This window comes from Engraulis encrasicolus, chromosome 2 (genome assembly GCF_034702125.1).
Source record: "Engraulis encrasicolus isolate BLACKSEA-1 chromosome 2, IST_EnEncr_1.0, whole genome shotgun sequence".
NCBI classification, from domain to species: Eukaryota; Metazoa; Chordata; class Actinopteri; order Clupeiformes; family Engraulidae; genus Engraulis; species Engraulis encrasicolus.
The window spans coordinates 3003510-3018509 of NC_085858.1; the positions used below are offsets into that span (position 1 = coordinate 3003510).

General features: G+C 42.2%; 2 long non-coding RNA genes across 2 annotated transcripts in view; both read left to right on the plus strand.

Moving 5' to 3' along the window:
• Nucleotides 1-6183, plus strand: part of LOC134460037 (uncharacterized) — a 6754-nt gene extending 571 nt beyond the window's left edge. The window contains exons 2-3 of the long non-coding RNA XR_010036957.1: nt 913-1092; nt 4904-6183. This is a non-coding gene — a long non-coding RNA (uncharacterized LOC134460037). The remainder of the gene's footprint in view (nt 1-912; nt 1093-4903) is intronic.
• Nucleotides 6184-9904: 3721 nt separating this feature from the next.
• LOC134460044 (uncharacterized) lies at nt 9905-13214 on the plus strand. Its single transcript, XR_010036960.1, has 4 exons — nt 9905-11418; nt 11641-11733; nt 11897-12065; nt 12368-13214. It is a non-coding gene; the product is annotated as an uncharacterized LOC134460044 (long non-coding RNA).
• The last annotated feature ends 1786 nt before the right edge of the window (nt 13215-15000 follow it).

A 15000-nucleotide genomic window follows, 5' to 3' on the forward strand; every position in this document is an offset into this window, starting at 1 on the left:
AACCGTTTTAGCCGCTCCCTTATCTAGCTAGTTCTACTGTACCTGATAAGAACTGCCCACTGCTAGCTGCTGTGCTGGTTGATAGCGTGGGTGTTGGTTGGCCCGTGACAGGTTTTGATCAGAGACGGATTAAAACATGATCGGATGATATTGTAAATTGGGCTCATGTAATTTACCCTACTTCCCCCTCCCAAAGTCCCAACTGTTTCATCTTGGCATGATTGGCGTGATTATCTTGGCATCCCATGGACGCATTGGGTGTAGGCGAATGGTTGGTTTCTGGATGCCTGTGGAGTGGGCTAAGCTTGTTCCACTTCCAGCTTTCACTGCATGCGGCATGATGATCATGGCATGCTAGATGTATGTAGTAGTCCGTCAAAGCGTTGTTCAGGATCGTGGAGTATCTAAAAATTATGTTAGTTTGATATGATGTGCATCTGAACATCAGGACAGGTTGCACGCAGGACAGGTCTGGATGATGATAGCCTATAACTAAGGAAGTTAACACCTATTACTGTATCTGTATGTTCAGTCTAGTGTGATGATGTGTCTTGTTAACACAGCAAAGTCAAGTCTGAACACATCATAACTGTTCGTATGTGAGTGTTTTCGTAAGTAAGCTTATTGTGATATGAAAGATATAAGAGCGTGTGTTAGGCTAGGGTAATTTGAAGTTAAATTGCCCTCAACACATTATCATTCGTACGACTGCAGAATGAATGCAATTATATTCAATAGATGGTGATTTTTTTAATGACCATAGCTGGCTGTTTGCCCTTCATTTTGCAATTAATATAAACCCTTCTTTCATGTATTGTTGCATTAGTTGTACAGTGAGTATTGTAAGTGGAGTAAATCTCAGACATGCTGTATTTTCATTCACCCAACCACTGTCTCTATCTCTCTACACAGACCAGCCTATGATCACAGGTGATGCAGTGATTGGTGATGGCTATGGTTTTCTTCCCACTGAACTAAACATGCTAAAACGGAAAAGAAGACAAGAGGACGTGTCATCCATGGCAGTGTGTCATTCTCCCGCTGATGGTCCACTTTGCAGAGAAATATGAGGGGCTCATTGTACTGGTTAATGTAAGTATTACATACCTGATTAATGTAAGTATTACACACCTTTTAATAGTAACTAAGATCAGGATAATTAAATGTCCCGTTACTGACAACAGTGCTTCACAACCAGGTGTTCCACAACCATGCTGTACAATAACTTTTTGTTTAACAGATTGAGCTGGTAGTGATTCAGGTGACATCTGTACTCTAATGCTACTCTAATACAAATACCAGCAGAACATAAAAATTTGCCATTTTGAAAGAAGATTAAAAACCAAATATCAGAGCTGGCCAGATCTTTCCTAGTACTTGTAGAACAGAAAGGTAAAAGGGAGATTGATTTTACAACAAGGGATTGCAGGCTCAAATCCCTCCCTTACCTCTCCCTAGTCCTTCCTCCATGGCTACTTGAGCAAGCCACCTAACCCCTCATTGCTTCAGTGGCTGTAACCAGAGCCATACAGAGGGAGAGTTACGCGAATGGAGGACCAGGAGTTAAATTGCAGCCCCGCCTTTCAACGAGATCGAGGTCGTGCCTAAAGCGGCTGTCTTTCCATAGACTCAACATAGAACCATCACATAAAAAGCCAAAAATAAGGACTAATGAACTATACTGCGGGGTAATCACCACAAATATGTAAACTATCAACTGTCTCTGTAATGATAATCACAACAGTTTTACCATCTGTGATGTTTATCTGAAGTTATTACTACGAATAGCGAGTCTTGTCATATTCCCTGCATTGCATCGCATTGCATTTGATGTGTGCTACGCCCACTTCTAGGCACTAACATTCGCATCGCTAAGCAGTTCTGAGACGCTAAAATGGCTAATTTTACTAATGCGGAAGTCGGCCCTAGGACACAGTGGAGATTGCCCGACTCTCCCTCTTTATGGCTCTGGCTGTAACCAATGCCCTGTATAAATATCTAGTGTACGTCTCTTTGAATAAGAGTCAGCTAAGTGTGTAATGTAATGTGATGTACGTTGTGCACAGTATCATAGATTGCTACCCCACACTCATATTTAGTCTCAAAGTGTGCCACACTTAAAGCAGCGCTCGAAATTAACGGTGTCCCGACGTCCCGGGGACCATAAAAAATGTTGTGGGGACACAGTTATCATTTCTGGGACAATGCCGGGACCGTCCAAAAATATAGCCTAAATGAAAAGATTCAAAAAGTAGGCTATTATATTTGCAAAGCCATCACACTGGGACATTAGCCTAACTCAACACCAACCATCAGCGAAAATAGCAACAGAAAACTTTCCTATAAACGTCCGCATTGTGTTCTAGAATGTTGATTAAGATTTCGCAGCTGCGACTGCAAGCGCGTGTTTCTTCGGACTGCTGCTGAGAGGTTGTCCCGTTGGTTATGCCATTTCACCCTGAACTAGAAATGCTCTCAGAAAACCTTGCTCTGGATTGTTGATTTTGCAAGAGAACAAGGATATATTCCAGTAGAAATGGTTAAGCTGTGAGAGGAATGGAGTTCGGTTTTGCTAATATTTCAGGTAAGCAAAGCAACAGCCCCAAACAATGCGCAGTTGTCTGTGGCCACCTGTCGCGTGCTATCTGCCCAAAACACCAGAAACGCGAGCTGGCTCTAAAGTAGATTAACCCTCATTCATACATATCAGAAACTGCCTGTAAATTACTTTCCATTAACAAATAGTTAGGGAAACGGCAAGCAAGCTAACAGAGGTAGTTGTTAGCCAAGAACGTCAAGCAGTTTCATTCAAATGTGGCTGGAAATGAAGGCCTATATTCTGAACATTGTCATACAAACGCAGTTATTTAATTAATGTTGAAGTATCCGTGTTATTGTTTCTGTGCTGGTAAAAGCAGAAATGCCTATTAGCCAAGGTCTAATTGAAAAGGGAAAAAGTCCACCTTGACTTCATTGATTACAAGCACGAAGAACGCGCTTCAGTTTTACAGCATTGCCAGCGCATTTCTCTCCAATCCCTCTCTTTCTCCCCCTCCCCTCCCTCTCCATGCTAGCCTATCCCCCTCTCTTTCTCGAAAGTGAGGTAGGCCTAAGTGTGCGGTCGTAGTTTTTTTCTCTTGTGCATTTATTTTTAGGTTAACTTATCAAATTGTCTTGATGTCAATGTCAAGTGAATTTAAAGCGGAAAGGAAACGTCTTGCAATGCGTTGTCATACTCCTAATGCGGCCCCAAAACCTACCGCATCTTCTTCCACCTAGCCTGATTATCATCGACTTTCACATCTCTTCGAGACTGGCTGAAGCTGTTGCATCACTAGGAGGGCACGGCCTGGCTATCTTCCACCGGCATGCCCATCACAACCAGTGGCCAAAGTCAGACTAGGTTAGACTATTGCCACTTTTTAACTAAAGCTAAACAGACACTGAATTGTTATTGATATGTAGTAGACTAAATGAAAGCTGTTTTTTTCTGTAGGCTAAATAGGCTACAACAGAGTAACAGGCTGGCTGCAATAGAGTCTACAATAGCCTACATGATGGGTAGGCTATATTGGTGCATAAAGCAATCAGTTTGACAAATATAATGTCATTGAATGCAGATTTCCTCATATCACCATGCTCATATATTCTTGAAAAACGAAATGTGCACGGTTACTCAAGGCATTTTTCTATATAAGGCACAGATGTTCATGATTTAACACACCCTAATTTTTTCTTAAAGACCTGAATTCACAGTTGCACTGCAAAAAAAAAAAAAAAAAAACCATAATCACACATGAAATTGAACGTGGACATAATTTACCACTTATTTAGGCGCGAAAAAAATGGGGACACTTCTGGTTACATTCGGGACAATACAAAGTGGAATCCGGGACCATTGCGGAACACAAAGGAAAAAAGTTAATTTCGAGCCCTGACTTAAAGAAAAAAAAAATGCTATGTTAATTCCTGATTTGGAGAGTTGATTCCATGTTGTCCATATTGCCAAATATGGATGTCTAATGAGTTATTATATGTATAGTATTTATGGAGGTTGTATGGATTGTCTTACAGGCATATCCAGACAGGCAGGGCTGCAGACTGACCTCTTTTATATTTTTAAGTGTGGTATAGTCTACAACTAATGTTCCATTAAAACGTTTTGTTTGGGAGAAAGAGAAAGGAGAAAGAAGTTTGGTAGAAAGAAGAAAAAAAGTTTTTATGTCGTTAATGTATGCACCATATACTATATTTGTCCGATTTGGGTAAACTTCTCATTTCTTCATTTATATCTTAATACAGTATAAGAAAAATCGTAAGGAACAGTTCATTAATTTTGTCTCAGTGTAGTTTCCTTGGTTTTTTACTCTGCATTAACGCCATCTACTGGACACTTTCATCATGAAAAAGTGAATGCATGGCTTATAGTTTCTATTCTCTTGTTTGGAACTAGAGTTCAGTTTATTATAAATATTCAGTGAGGCCAGTACACATAGTGCAGCAAAGTGTTAGAGTTCAGACTGCAGAGTATGTATGCAGGAGTGTTGACATTTGAAACGACCCCCCACTCCACACACACAATGTAATGGGGACACAATTCTGACCCTTACCTCCCCACCCATACACTTCCCTTTATATATGCATATCTAGTGCAATTCAACATTTTGACCAGAAAATGTTAAACTATCCCTAATTCAGAATGGGCTCGTTATGAAATATCACAAGCATATATTAACAATGTTTTCATCCAGAAAATACAGGTTTATGAATACTAGGTGAATATTAAAGCTTGCCAGCACTTTTGGGTAGTCTGGAACTTTTGGGTCATGATGGCTTCAAATTAAAGAAAAGTGAAAATGTGTTCTGACTCCTGTTTTTTTTGTTTTGCTTTATTGTCTTAAAGGTCTTCCCAGTGGTGATGTAGAGCTGATGTGGAGGCAACAGTGCTGCTTCCTTCGTCCTTCCTTTCTTCAAGACCTGCGTTTTTTGTCTTTTGCCAAACTTTAGGCAGTATCTTATACAGTAGAAACTAAGCCTAACACTTGAAGCCCCGTAGGCGTTGCTTGACTGACACCAATCTGACGAGCTTGCTCAGCCGGTGGAATCTCTTGTATACATGAATAAGCAAACTGGACGTGTTCTTTCTGAACGTTATTAATTGTGGCTCACCACAATGTTGAAGTGCATACAGTAGCAGTACGCCAAGTCAGCATTGTATGCAATAGTCATTAACAGGAATGAGACACGACAGAAGTTTATCATGCACACACCGAGCGTAGCGTTCAAAACTGTTTGTGTTCCCCTCCGCCAGGCAACACCTGTCATCTGAGCAAAGGTTCTCCCACGTGTAACCCCCAATTGCGTTGCAGTGCCATTGTACAATTACAGCATCACATTATGTCTAACAGTCTTATTGCTTTAGTACTTTTTTATTAGAGGTGATGTAACCCTTTCATGGGGAAGGCAGTAGAAAAAGTATTCATCTAAATTATGTTTATTCATCAAAACATCAAATGATGTTGTCACACTCAACAGATTGGATGATGAGCATTGGGCCTGTTTTTGTTTTGTGATATATTTACATTGTAGTTTGCTGATGAGTTTTTGTACATGACTACAGTGATGGGCAAATGTACGTTTCTGTGTTTATTGCATTATTGTCTTAACACCTTTTCATTATTGCTGTGCTTTATTTGCATGCTATTGTGCATTGGTGGTGATACCCTGTGTCTCATATGATATGACCTGCACCTTACATGTATTCCTGGGACAAGAGTGTGCCGGTTGTGCATATCTACCACCAACTACTCAGACAACCCAAGGGCATCTGCTTCTAACACCTGGAACTAAAAAAACAGACTGATGCTGTGCTTTTAAGCGTTTAATAAACTTTGTTTTAGCTACACTGACTTGCGTGGTTCTTAAAATGAACAGATTATGCCTGAGCAAAATGTGATGGATATTTTTGTTGTATATTATGAACCCCAAGGAACCCTCCAGCTCTCCAAATCACCCTCATATCTGTTACCTTACAGTATGTGAAACAGATGGAGTTTAAACATCTTTTGTACCTATAAGAAGCAAGTAGGCCTAGGTCTAAACTTAAAGACTGGTCAACTTTCCTGTTGTCTTATCTTGTGTAAAGGATAGCAGATTTTACTTTTACTTCATAGGCCTATAGGCTACTTTTCATAAGCTAGAATCAGGATATAGGCTAACTAGGCTGCTGTGTGTGCACATTTGACTTTGTGTATTGTCTGTTTGTACTAAAGAGTTGTTTGGGCCTAGAAGTACAGACATCACAAGTCTACCTCCCTGATATTGATAGTGGCTCCCTGATGCCCGAGAGTCAGATAAAATCTCCCTGATTTTAGACTATGCAAGTTAGCAGGCTTTTTTTGTAATTGGCAATGCAGGTCCTAGGGTTGCCACATTTCAGTGGTAAAAAACCGGGACACATTGACACGCAAAACATTAATGATATGTGTTCATTTCAATGGGGTAACATGAAGACATGCATTAGGAAACACCGGGACAGCTATTCCATTTACCTGGACAGACCATTAAAACAGGGACGTGTGGCAACACTAAATGCTGGATAGAGAAAGATATAACTCGTGCAGAATGCGTGGATTGGAATACTTCAAATAGATTGCGGGAGCTCAGCCCACTTCAGAGTAGAAAGTCCCAGGAAAAATAGTAGGCAGGTGTTCATGTCCATGCAGACTGGACGATAGAAAAGACATGACCATACAAATGTTTAAACACTAATGCCGTTTTGTTGTTGAGGCTCGATAAGCATCTCCCTGAAACGAGTTTCTGTAACTTGGGATGTCTGGAAGTATGACTCGTGAATGCAAGGCCAATTGTAGCCTACCCAGGACGAAATGTTTCATTCATGTAAGGAAGGAGCGTTTGTATCTGGCATTGGCCAGAATCAGTGTGGTTTAAATGGGCACCGTTCATATCAAGCAATGCTGAATGTAAGTTCAAGTTTGTTGAGAAAAATACCATTGTATGCTTTTGCTGGCTGGTAATGAAATTGGATACACGAGTAACTAAAATGACTGGCTCACTAGTGGCAATGGCTAATACCACAAACAAAACAAAAACAAAGTTGCAAAACCATATTTATGGAAATAGAAGATAAATAGACAGCTAACGTTGAGCTACTGGTAGCAAACCAGAACGAGTGCTAGCTTGCCAGTAAACAGTAAGCTAGCCACATAATAAACAGCTCGCCTACTACAAGTTAAAAAACTGGCAGAAGCATACAATGGTACTTTTTAACGAACTTGAACCTACCTTTGGCATAGCATGTACATTCGTCATGTCCAACTGCTATCCAGCCACAGACAACAACACCCCTCTGTCATGGACAGCTAGGCAATGCCATTTCCCTGTCAGCAGAGCCGTATGGCTCTGTCTGTCAGCCTTGCACAGTGCCATCTGGTGGATATTCCGTGAACTGAGGGTTTTTGCCGGTCTTCAGATTCAAATCGGCATGCATTTGTTTGTGGATCTGTTCTGCGCTCTGAATGTCTCAAAATACCGTAATCGACACGAAAGCAAAAGAAATGATTCACAAATGCAGAAACATCCACAAATGCAGGAAAATGGTGTACATAATGCAGACTGCACACACAAAGTCAAGCACATTTGTTTCCAAATTAGAAAAATATATTTAAAAGTTAAAAATATATTGTATTTTTTGATGGCTATTTATAAATCTTGCATCTTCATGTGTGTATCTCGCTTTTGTATTCAAATCTGGCACTGTGTGTTTGTGGACCGTGCAGTGCGCTGACTGCGCTCCGAATGTCTCAAAATGACGTAATCGACACGAAAGCAAAGGAAATGATCCACGCATGCAGAAAAGATCCTCAGATCTTGGAAATTGGTGCATTAATGCAGACTGAACACACAAAATCAAGCACATTTGTTTCCAAATTAGAAAAACATATTTAAAAATTGAAAAAAACATTTGTATTTTTGATGGCTATTTATAAATCATTCATCTTCATGTGTGAATCTCCTCCTTTTCAAAAAAATAGTTTAGGAACAATTGGATCTCCATATCCCACACACACACACACATGTACATATGCACGAACAATCATGTGCGCGCGCACACACACACACACACACACACACACACACACACACACACACACACACACACACACACACACACACACACACACACACACACACACACACACACACACACGCACACACACGTTGGCTAACTTAGAGGAGGGAGTGACGGTGGAGAATCTGAATTGAGGGAGTGCTCCAGGTTTGATCACTCACACACACACACACACACACACACACACACACACACACACACACACACACACGCACGTGCGTGCACACACACCCTCCGGTCTTGTTCCAGGTTTGATCAGAGCTTGGCGTTTGTATGGCCCCATGCTGAGGACTGATCCCCTTATGCCCTGCAACGACACTGGACATCGGTTAATCAGTGTGTGTGTTTGTGTGTGTGAGTGCGTGCGTGCGAGTTTTTGCCTGTGTGCGTGTTTTTCATCAGCACAGAACCAGGCATGGATTCATCTCGTCATCCCAGGAGGACTTACTGTACAAAGAGACTTGCCGTGTCATTTAGAAGAGTAGGGAACCATTGGAAGCATGAACCATCTGAACCTGAACCCATTGGAACCTGGAACCATTGGGACCTGGAACCATTGGGACCTGGAGCCATGTCAACGTGGAACCATTGAAACCACGAACCATTGGGGGCCATAGAGGTAGGACATTGGACAAAAGGTGTCAGGTCCCTCATTGCCATGGTAATCCAGGCAGCCATTGGAGGTAGACCTGTTCAATGTAAATGAATGGAGAAGGGGCTCACCTCTGTCAAAAAACGGCTTAATGATTTGAAGATTTCTATCGACACACTATACAAGGGCAGTAACTGAAACGTGTGGCTAAATATCTACCTATTTAATACAAACTGATTTTTAAAATGTATTTTAGCGATTCAAGTAGATATTTAGCAGACCTTTCAAATCTGGTCCTTGATTGTGTCACTTCATATCCCCACAGTTTTAGGACATTTTTTGACAGAGGTGGGAGTAGCTCAGGTCTACACATAATGGATGCTGTTCTTGCCATTTTCCAGTCCTGTTGAGAATTGCTATGATACCTTCTCTTATTTTCTACCGCTATCATTAGAGTTACAAAGAGGCTTATGCAATCTGAAGGCCTTTGGTCAAGATTTCTGATTGGTGATTTGGATGATACTTCACAATTACAGTCTGGGCAAGTTTGCAAACATCTGCAAAAAAGTTTGCAAACACTCTGTGTGCTAATTATCGAATAATCCATAATTTTGTCCTCTGTACGATGTGGAAGAAAAACTACAGTGCATCATCCAAACTCGTCAATTTGTGACAGCCTTGACATGACTTGAGGAAAGGGATGGACTGGTAATCTGGCATGCAGGGCATTTTCCCGGTGGGCCTACAGTCCTCAGATGGCGATTCTGTTGTTTCTGTGGGGTTTGGCAGACAATTTAGAGGCAGAGGCCCATTAGTCCAGTGTTTCTCAACCTTTTTTCAGACGAGGCACCCTTTCAATTCATGAAAAATTTCAAGGCACCCCAAACCAACAAGCGGTAACATGGCATTGCATCCGATACCACAAAAGCTTAGAAACGTAACACATTTGGAGACGTCACACGACCTACGTTCAAAGTTGCAGCTGACTGAAATATGGTCCAGCTGCGTCTTGTCCAGCTAATACCGCTACGCCCATTCCTCCTTACTAGACCGCCCTCACAGTAACGCCCCTTTGGCTGTTCAAGTTTCTGAAGTCAGTTGCTGCCGAATGACAACACAAGCGCCGCACGAGACTTTTTAAAACGACTGGATGGATTTCGCTGCAGCGATCACTCAACTGTCGGTAAGATTTCGATATTAAATGCATGAATATACATAACGGTTACTTTACGAGTTGACTTTCAGTCGGAGGGCGAACATTTAACCACCTCGGCCCACCAACTAGCGGTGTTGGCTAATGTTTTCTTTAGCTTCAAGGCAAGCTAACAGGCCGCCCTTCGTAAGTTTGTTTCAGATGTTGTGTGTGTATTTGTCATAATGTACAGCACTAAGTTATGGGCAGACAAAACAACTATTATTCCTGTGTAATTACCATTCTTGTGACTACTTCACTGCATATATTAAGCAGGAAACTGCCTTTGGTTCCCAAAATATGAACATCTGTTGCCCTTCATACCCCACTACAGGCTTCACTGCCTGGGAAATCTGTGCTAGTTTACTATTTCCAACCTGGTAGCTAGCTAGCTAGCCAGCCTGGTCAGAATGGACAAAGGCAGCACATCTCAGAATCTTGTTACGACAATACGAGGCAAATGTGAATGGAGTACATCGTTATGTGTAAGATAAGACGTTAACATGACAAGGGTGAGATGAAAGATACTAAGGGCTAGCCAGACTGGAATAAAAGTTAACTAGGCCTACCACGAAAAGTTCATTCATAAACGTTTTGACGGTCTTTCGAATGGTTATCGGATGGTGTGCTTGCTTGCTTAAATATCATAAAGTTCGCCACAAAGTGATCACGAAATGATCTCCGTATTAATAACAGTTTCGTGGTTTGTTACTCGTTTGAATAAACGTATAGTTTTGACATCCCTTTCAAATGACACGCGGAAGTTTTGAATATTTGTTGTACCACGAGCTATCACGAAATTATGCTGGGCCAAAAGGTGTTTATACAGTAGTTTCTTCCTGTGCTGCGTTGTGCACGTCTGTTTCATCATCTGAGCTATCAGTTGTGTTTCTTTGAAGCAAAGATGTATAGAATAGCACTGAAAGTCGGAGGTGTCATATTTGTTCAACCTGGTGTTAAACGTAATTTCAATTCTTGACCAGTGCATGTAAAGAAATTGAAAATAAAACCGACTTGACTTGTCATTGGGTCTGATTTTAAATGTGCCATATAGTTCAATGTGGGAGCAGGTTCACACACTAAATAAGACACTAAGGTCAAGCACAAGCAGATTAAAAAAAAATAAAAAAATTCTCAGAGCAGATTAGAGCAGACGTTTCAGGTTGCTGCCATCAGAGAGTATTGACTTGACCTTAGTGTCTTTAGTGTGCTCCCACATTGAGCTCTACTTTTTGGGTCCATGCACCTACTTATTTCTAAACATCTAGAGCGCAACAATACCCCTGCCTCCTGATATGCCATATAACCTGTATCTCTCCAAGTGTGTGTGTGTGTGTGTGTGTGTGAGAGAGAATGTGTGCACGCAGATATAAGAAGTTGGGGTTGATGATCCACATGATGGTGATGGACCAGGACAGCTCTGGACCTCCTGACTGGCAGCTCCATCCTCAACCTCTCTTCCTGCCCTTCACACATGTGCAGGTAAGGCCAATTTTTAAAAACTCACTACGTTGTCTGAGGCAAAAGTAGGAGAAAAGGAGTGTGCGAGTGAGTGAGAACCCGGTCATTATACATGTGACCCTTAAAGGGCGTGTGTGTGTCCTAGAACCAAGACAGTGGCAGTGTGTGTCTGTCTGCCTTTGGTTAAGGGTATCTTTAAGATACTACCTTGTTGTGGTAACATAATTTTGCTATTTCTGACAGGCAGCCAGTTTTCTGAAAGATGGTTGATGTCAGTACCAACATGTTGTGATGGAGGCTTCCACCTGAGCTGAACACAGAAACTTGCACACAGTGGTGAGTAAATCACTGAATCTGCTTTGTTCTGCACTAGACCAATAAGTATAGTACAGTAATAGTGACCCCTGTACAGGTCAGACGCTCTGTAACTCTTCAGCCTGGAGTTCTGCATTAAAATGATGGGTGTGATTTTTGTGTGTGTGTGTGTGTCTGTGTGCAGTTGGAAGCAGTCGTTCCTGCTCAGCATCGATATGCCAGTAATGGGTTTGATGAGCCACAGCATGGTGATGGGCAATCAGCATCAGGACCAGGGCAGCTCACAAGGAGAACCTCCTGCCCTGCCTCGTCATCCTCAACCTCCCATCTCCCTGCTCTTCACACATGTGCAGGTGAGGCCAACCTCTAAAATGCACACTTGACTTGAGGCAAAGGGGGAGAATAGGCCTGCGTGCGTGCCTGCGTGCGTGCCTGCGTGCGTGCGTGCCTGCCTGCCTGCGTGCCTGCGTGCCTGCGTGCCTGCGTGCCTGCGTGCCTGCGTGCTACACTTTAAGACAGTAGCAGTGTGTGGGGGGGCGTGTGCACAAGCATATGCACATGGTCATGTCATGGTCATGTCTTTCTGTAGGTAGATAGGGGGTGCTTGTTTTTGTCTTTATTTTCATTCATAACATTAGCATGCCTTTTTTGACAGGCACGGAGCCAGTTTTCAGAGGGAGGGCTGATGACACCAGCAACTTTGGTGAACCTGATCAACCCAGCACCAACCACTGTGCCCCTCCTCCTCTGCCAACTGCACCACATGGCTCCACCATCTCAAAAAGGCACAGACACTACTCCTACTACTTCCTGCGAAGGATGAGAGAAGAGCCGACCGCCCCACATCGGCACTCACCACCTTCTACAGGGGTGTCATTGAGAGCATCCTGACCAGCAGCCTCTCTGTCTGGCATGGCAGCCGTCAAGCTGAAGACTAGAAGGCAGTACAGAGAGTGTGGTGAGAACGGCAGAAAAGCTCATAAGATCACCCCTACCAGCCATTCAGGATCTGTACACTTCACACTGTTCCAAGAGGGCAATGAACATCATAAAGACACAACTCATCCAGCATACAGACTGTTCTCCCTACTACACAAGCACACTGGGAAACGGCTTCTTTCCACAAGCCATCAGACTCCTCAACGCACTGAAGAAAACCACATGAATATTCCAAGGACACTGGAGAATATTCCATGAACACTTCTTTCACCATGCCACTTACACTTTACTCATTGCTCCTTATATACAGCATCTTCACATCACCTGTATGATCTCCTCCTGCCGTGTGTGTGTGTGTGTGTGTGTGTGTGTGTCCACTGTGTTTGTGTATTTATTGTCCATCAGTATGTTAATCTTCTTATTGCACACTGTTTGTGTCTCTGTGTGACTGTATTTATTGTATGTATCAGTCTGTATTTCATGCCAATGCATTATTTTTAGTTATTAGTTAAACTGCACATTGGAGACTGGTCAAACACAATTTCAAACTTTGTGTTAACCCTCCATAGATTTATATTTAAAAAATGGAGTCTAATCTACTGTACTACACAGGCGAGAGGTAACCGTTCACACTTCATAGTGTAAAAGTAAACAGAAATAAATTTTCACATTTCATTCCTGTCTCGTTCACTTCTTTCAGCAATGTATGTGGCCTACATGCAGGGAAGCTGACAGGGGGGGCAAAGGGGTCCGTTGACCTGGGCCCAGTGAGACGAGGGGTCCAGGAATGGGTCCTCATTACATCATACCTGCAAACTCGTCACCTTTTGGTGACAGTCACCTTTTTCCTGTCCAATTAGGTCATTCACGTGAATAGAAATAGAACCCCAGCTCTACACTGTCACCTTTTTTTCTTTGACGAGTTTGCAGGTCTGTTACATTGTATGTAGTCTATGTATTGAGTGGGGGGCCCTTTCAGATGACTTTGTCCTGGGCACAGCTAAAGCTGTCAGCGGTCCTGATTATGTACGCACAAACACTGGTTATGATGGTAGGAAAAATGTTCTCTGTTTTCTGATGGCCTTTGAATTAAGACAGGCCAATCTGGAACCTCTCCTGGATAAAGAGGTAAGCTTCAATAGTGTGACCTCACTCCTAAATCATAGACAGACATGGAGTATGGTAGGCCTATGGTAATGAAGAAATTGTTTTTCTCCAATAAAACAAACAAATAGCCTATTGCTATTTCAAATACTATTTCATATATTTTTTCATTAATATCTGCTCTTTCCAAGCTGACCACATTGCCACATAAATGTGGTGAGGTGACACTCATTACTTTAAAAAGTCGGGAATGTGTTGCTGATGTTTTACATCGTTTCAAACTTTTCTAAGTAGCCTATATCACGTCTTACCAAGTGAACAACCTCGCCAAAAAGGGTTTTTTAATTATTATTATTTTTCCGGGTGTGTTAATATCCTGGAAAGGATGTTTAATCATATAGCCTACACAGTGTTAACAGTGACCTCGACACACACAGCTAGGTAAGGTAATGTCAACGTCGTTGTGTTGACATTTTGGCGACCTGGTACGTTGCTATGACAAATTTGTGCATAGCGACACGAGTCCTAAACAGTAAAAGTCCGAGGTACGGGAAGACAAAGCAAAAGACATATTGGGATTAGAAAACGTGTGATTTATCTCACTTTCTTACATAAATTGTTGAGAACATTATGTCAGTGGAATGTTCAGTGAAACGTTTCTCTGGAAGATAACAATTTGCACGGGATATCTTTGTAACAAACATGGAGCCTTCATCCGGAAATGGCCTTGAAAATGACATCATGCAGTATCCCTTCACGATTGGCCAATACGGCAAATGCCGGGAACGCCCATGGGCGTGCTTGCATTAAGGGTGGAACTGTTTTACTGCAGCTGGACCCTTCTCGCTGACTGGGGTGACCTACAGTATATTTACTTTATTGTGCATAAATGACAGATGAAATATTCCACTGACTAGCATTAACTTATCAATTTAGACAAATATGTATCATGTTACATAATTTATTCATCAGCCACATTTCCGCGGCACACCTGAGGGGGGCCCACGGCACCCCAGGGTGCCCCGGCACCCCTGTTGAGAAACACTGCATTAGTCCATTGACAATATAGACAGTGCACTCATCCAGTCAAGATATGAAAGTGGCCTGTGGATGTATTAAGGGCCGCCCTATGCCAAAAACAAACCTGGACCCTTTTCAGTCCCAGTCCAGCGAATGGAGGAACCATTGGGAAACACAGACACAAAATCACAACTGAAAAATAACTTTTAGGAAACCTAGAACCAG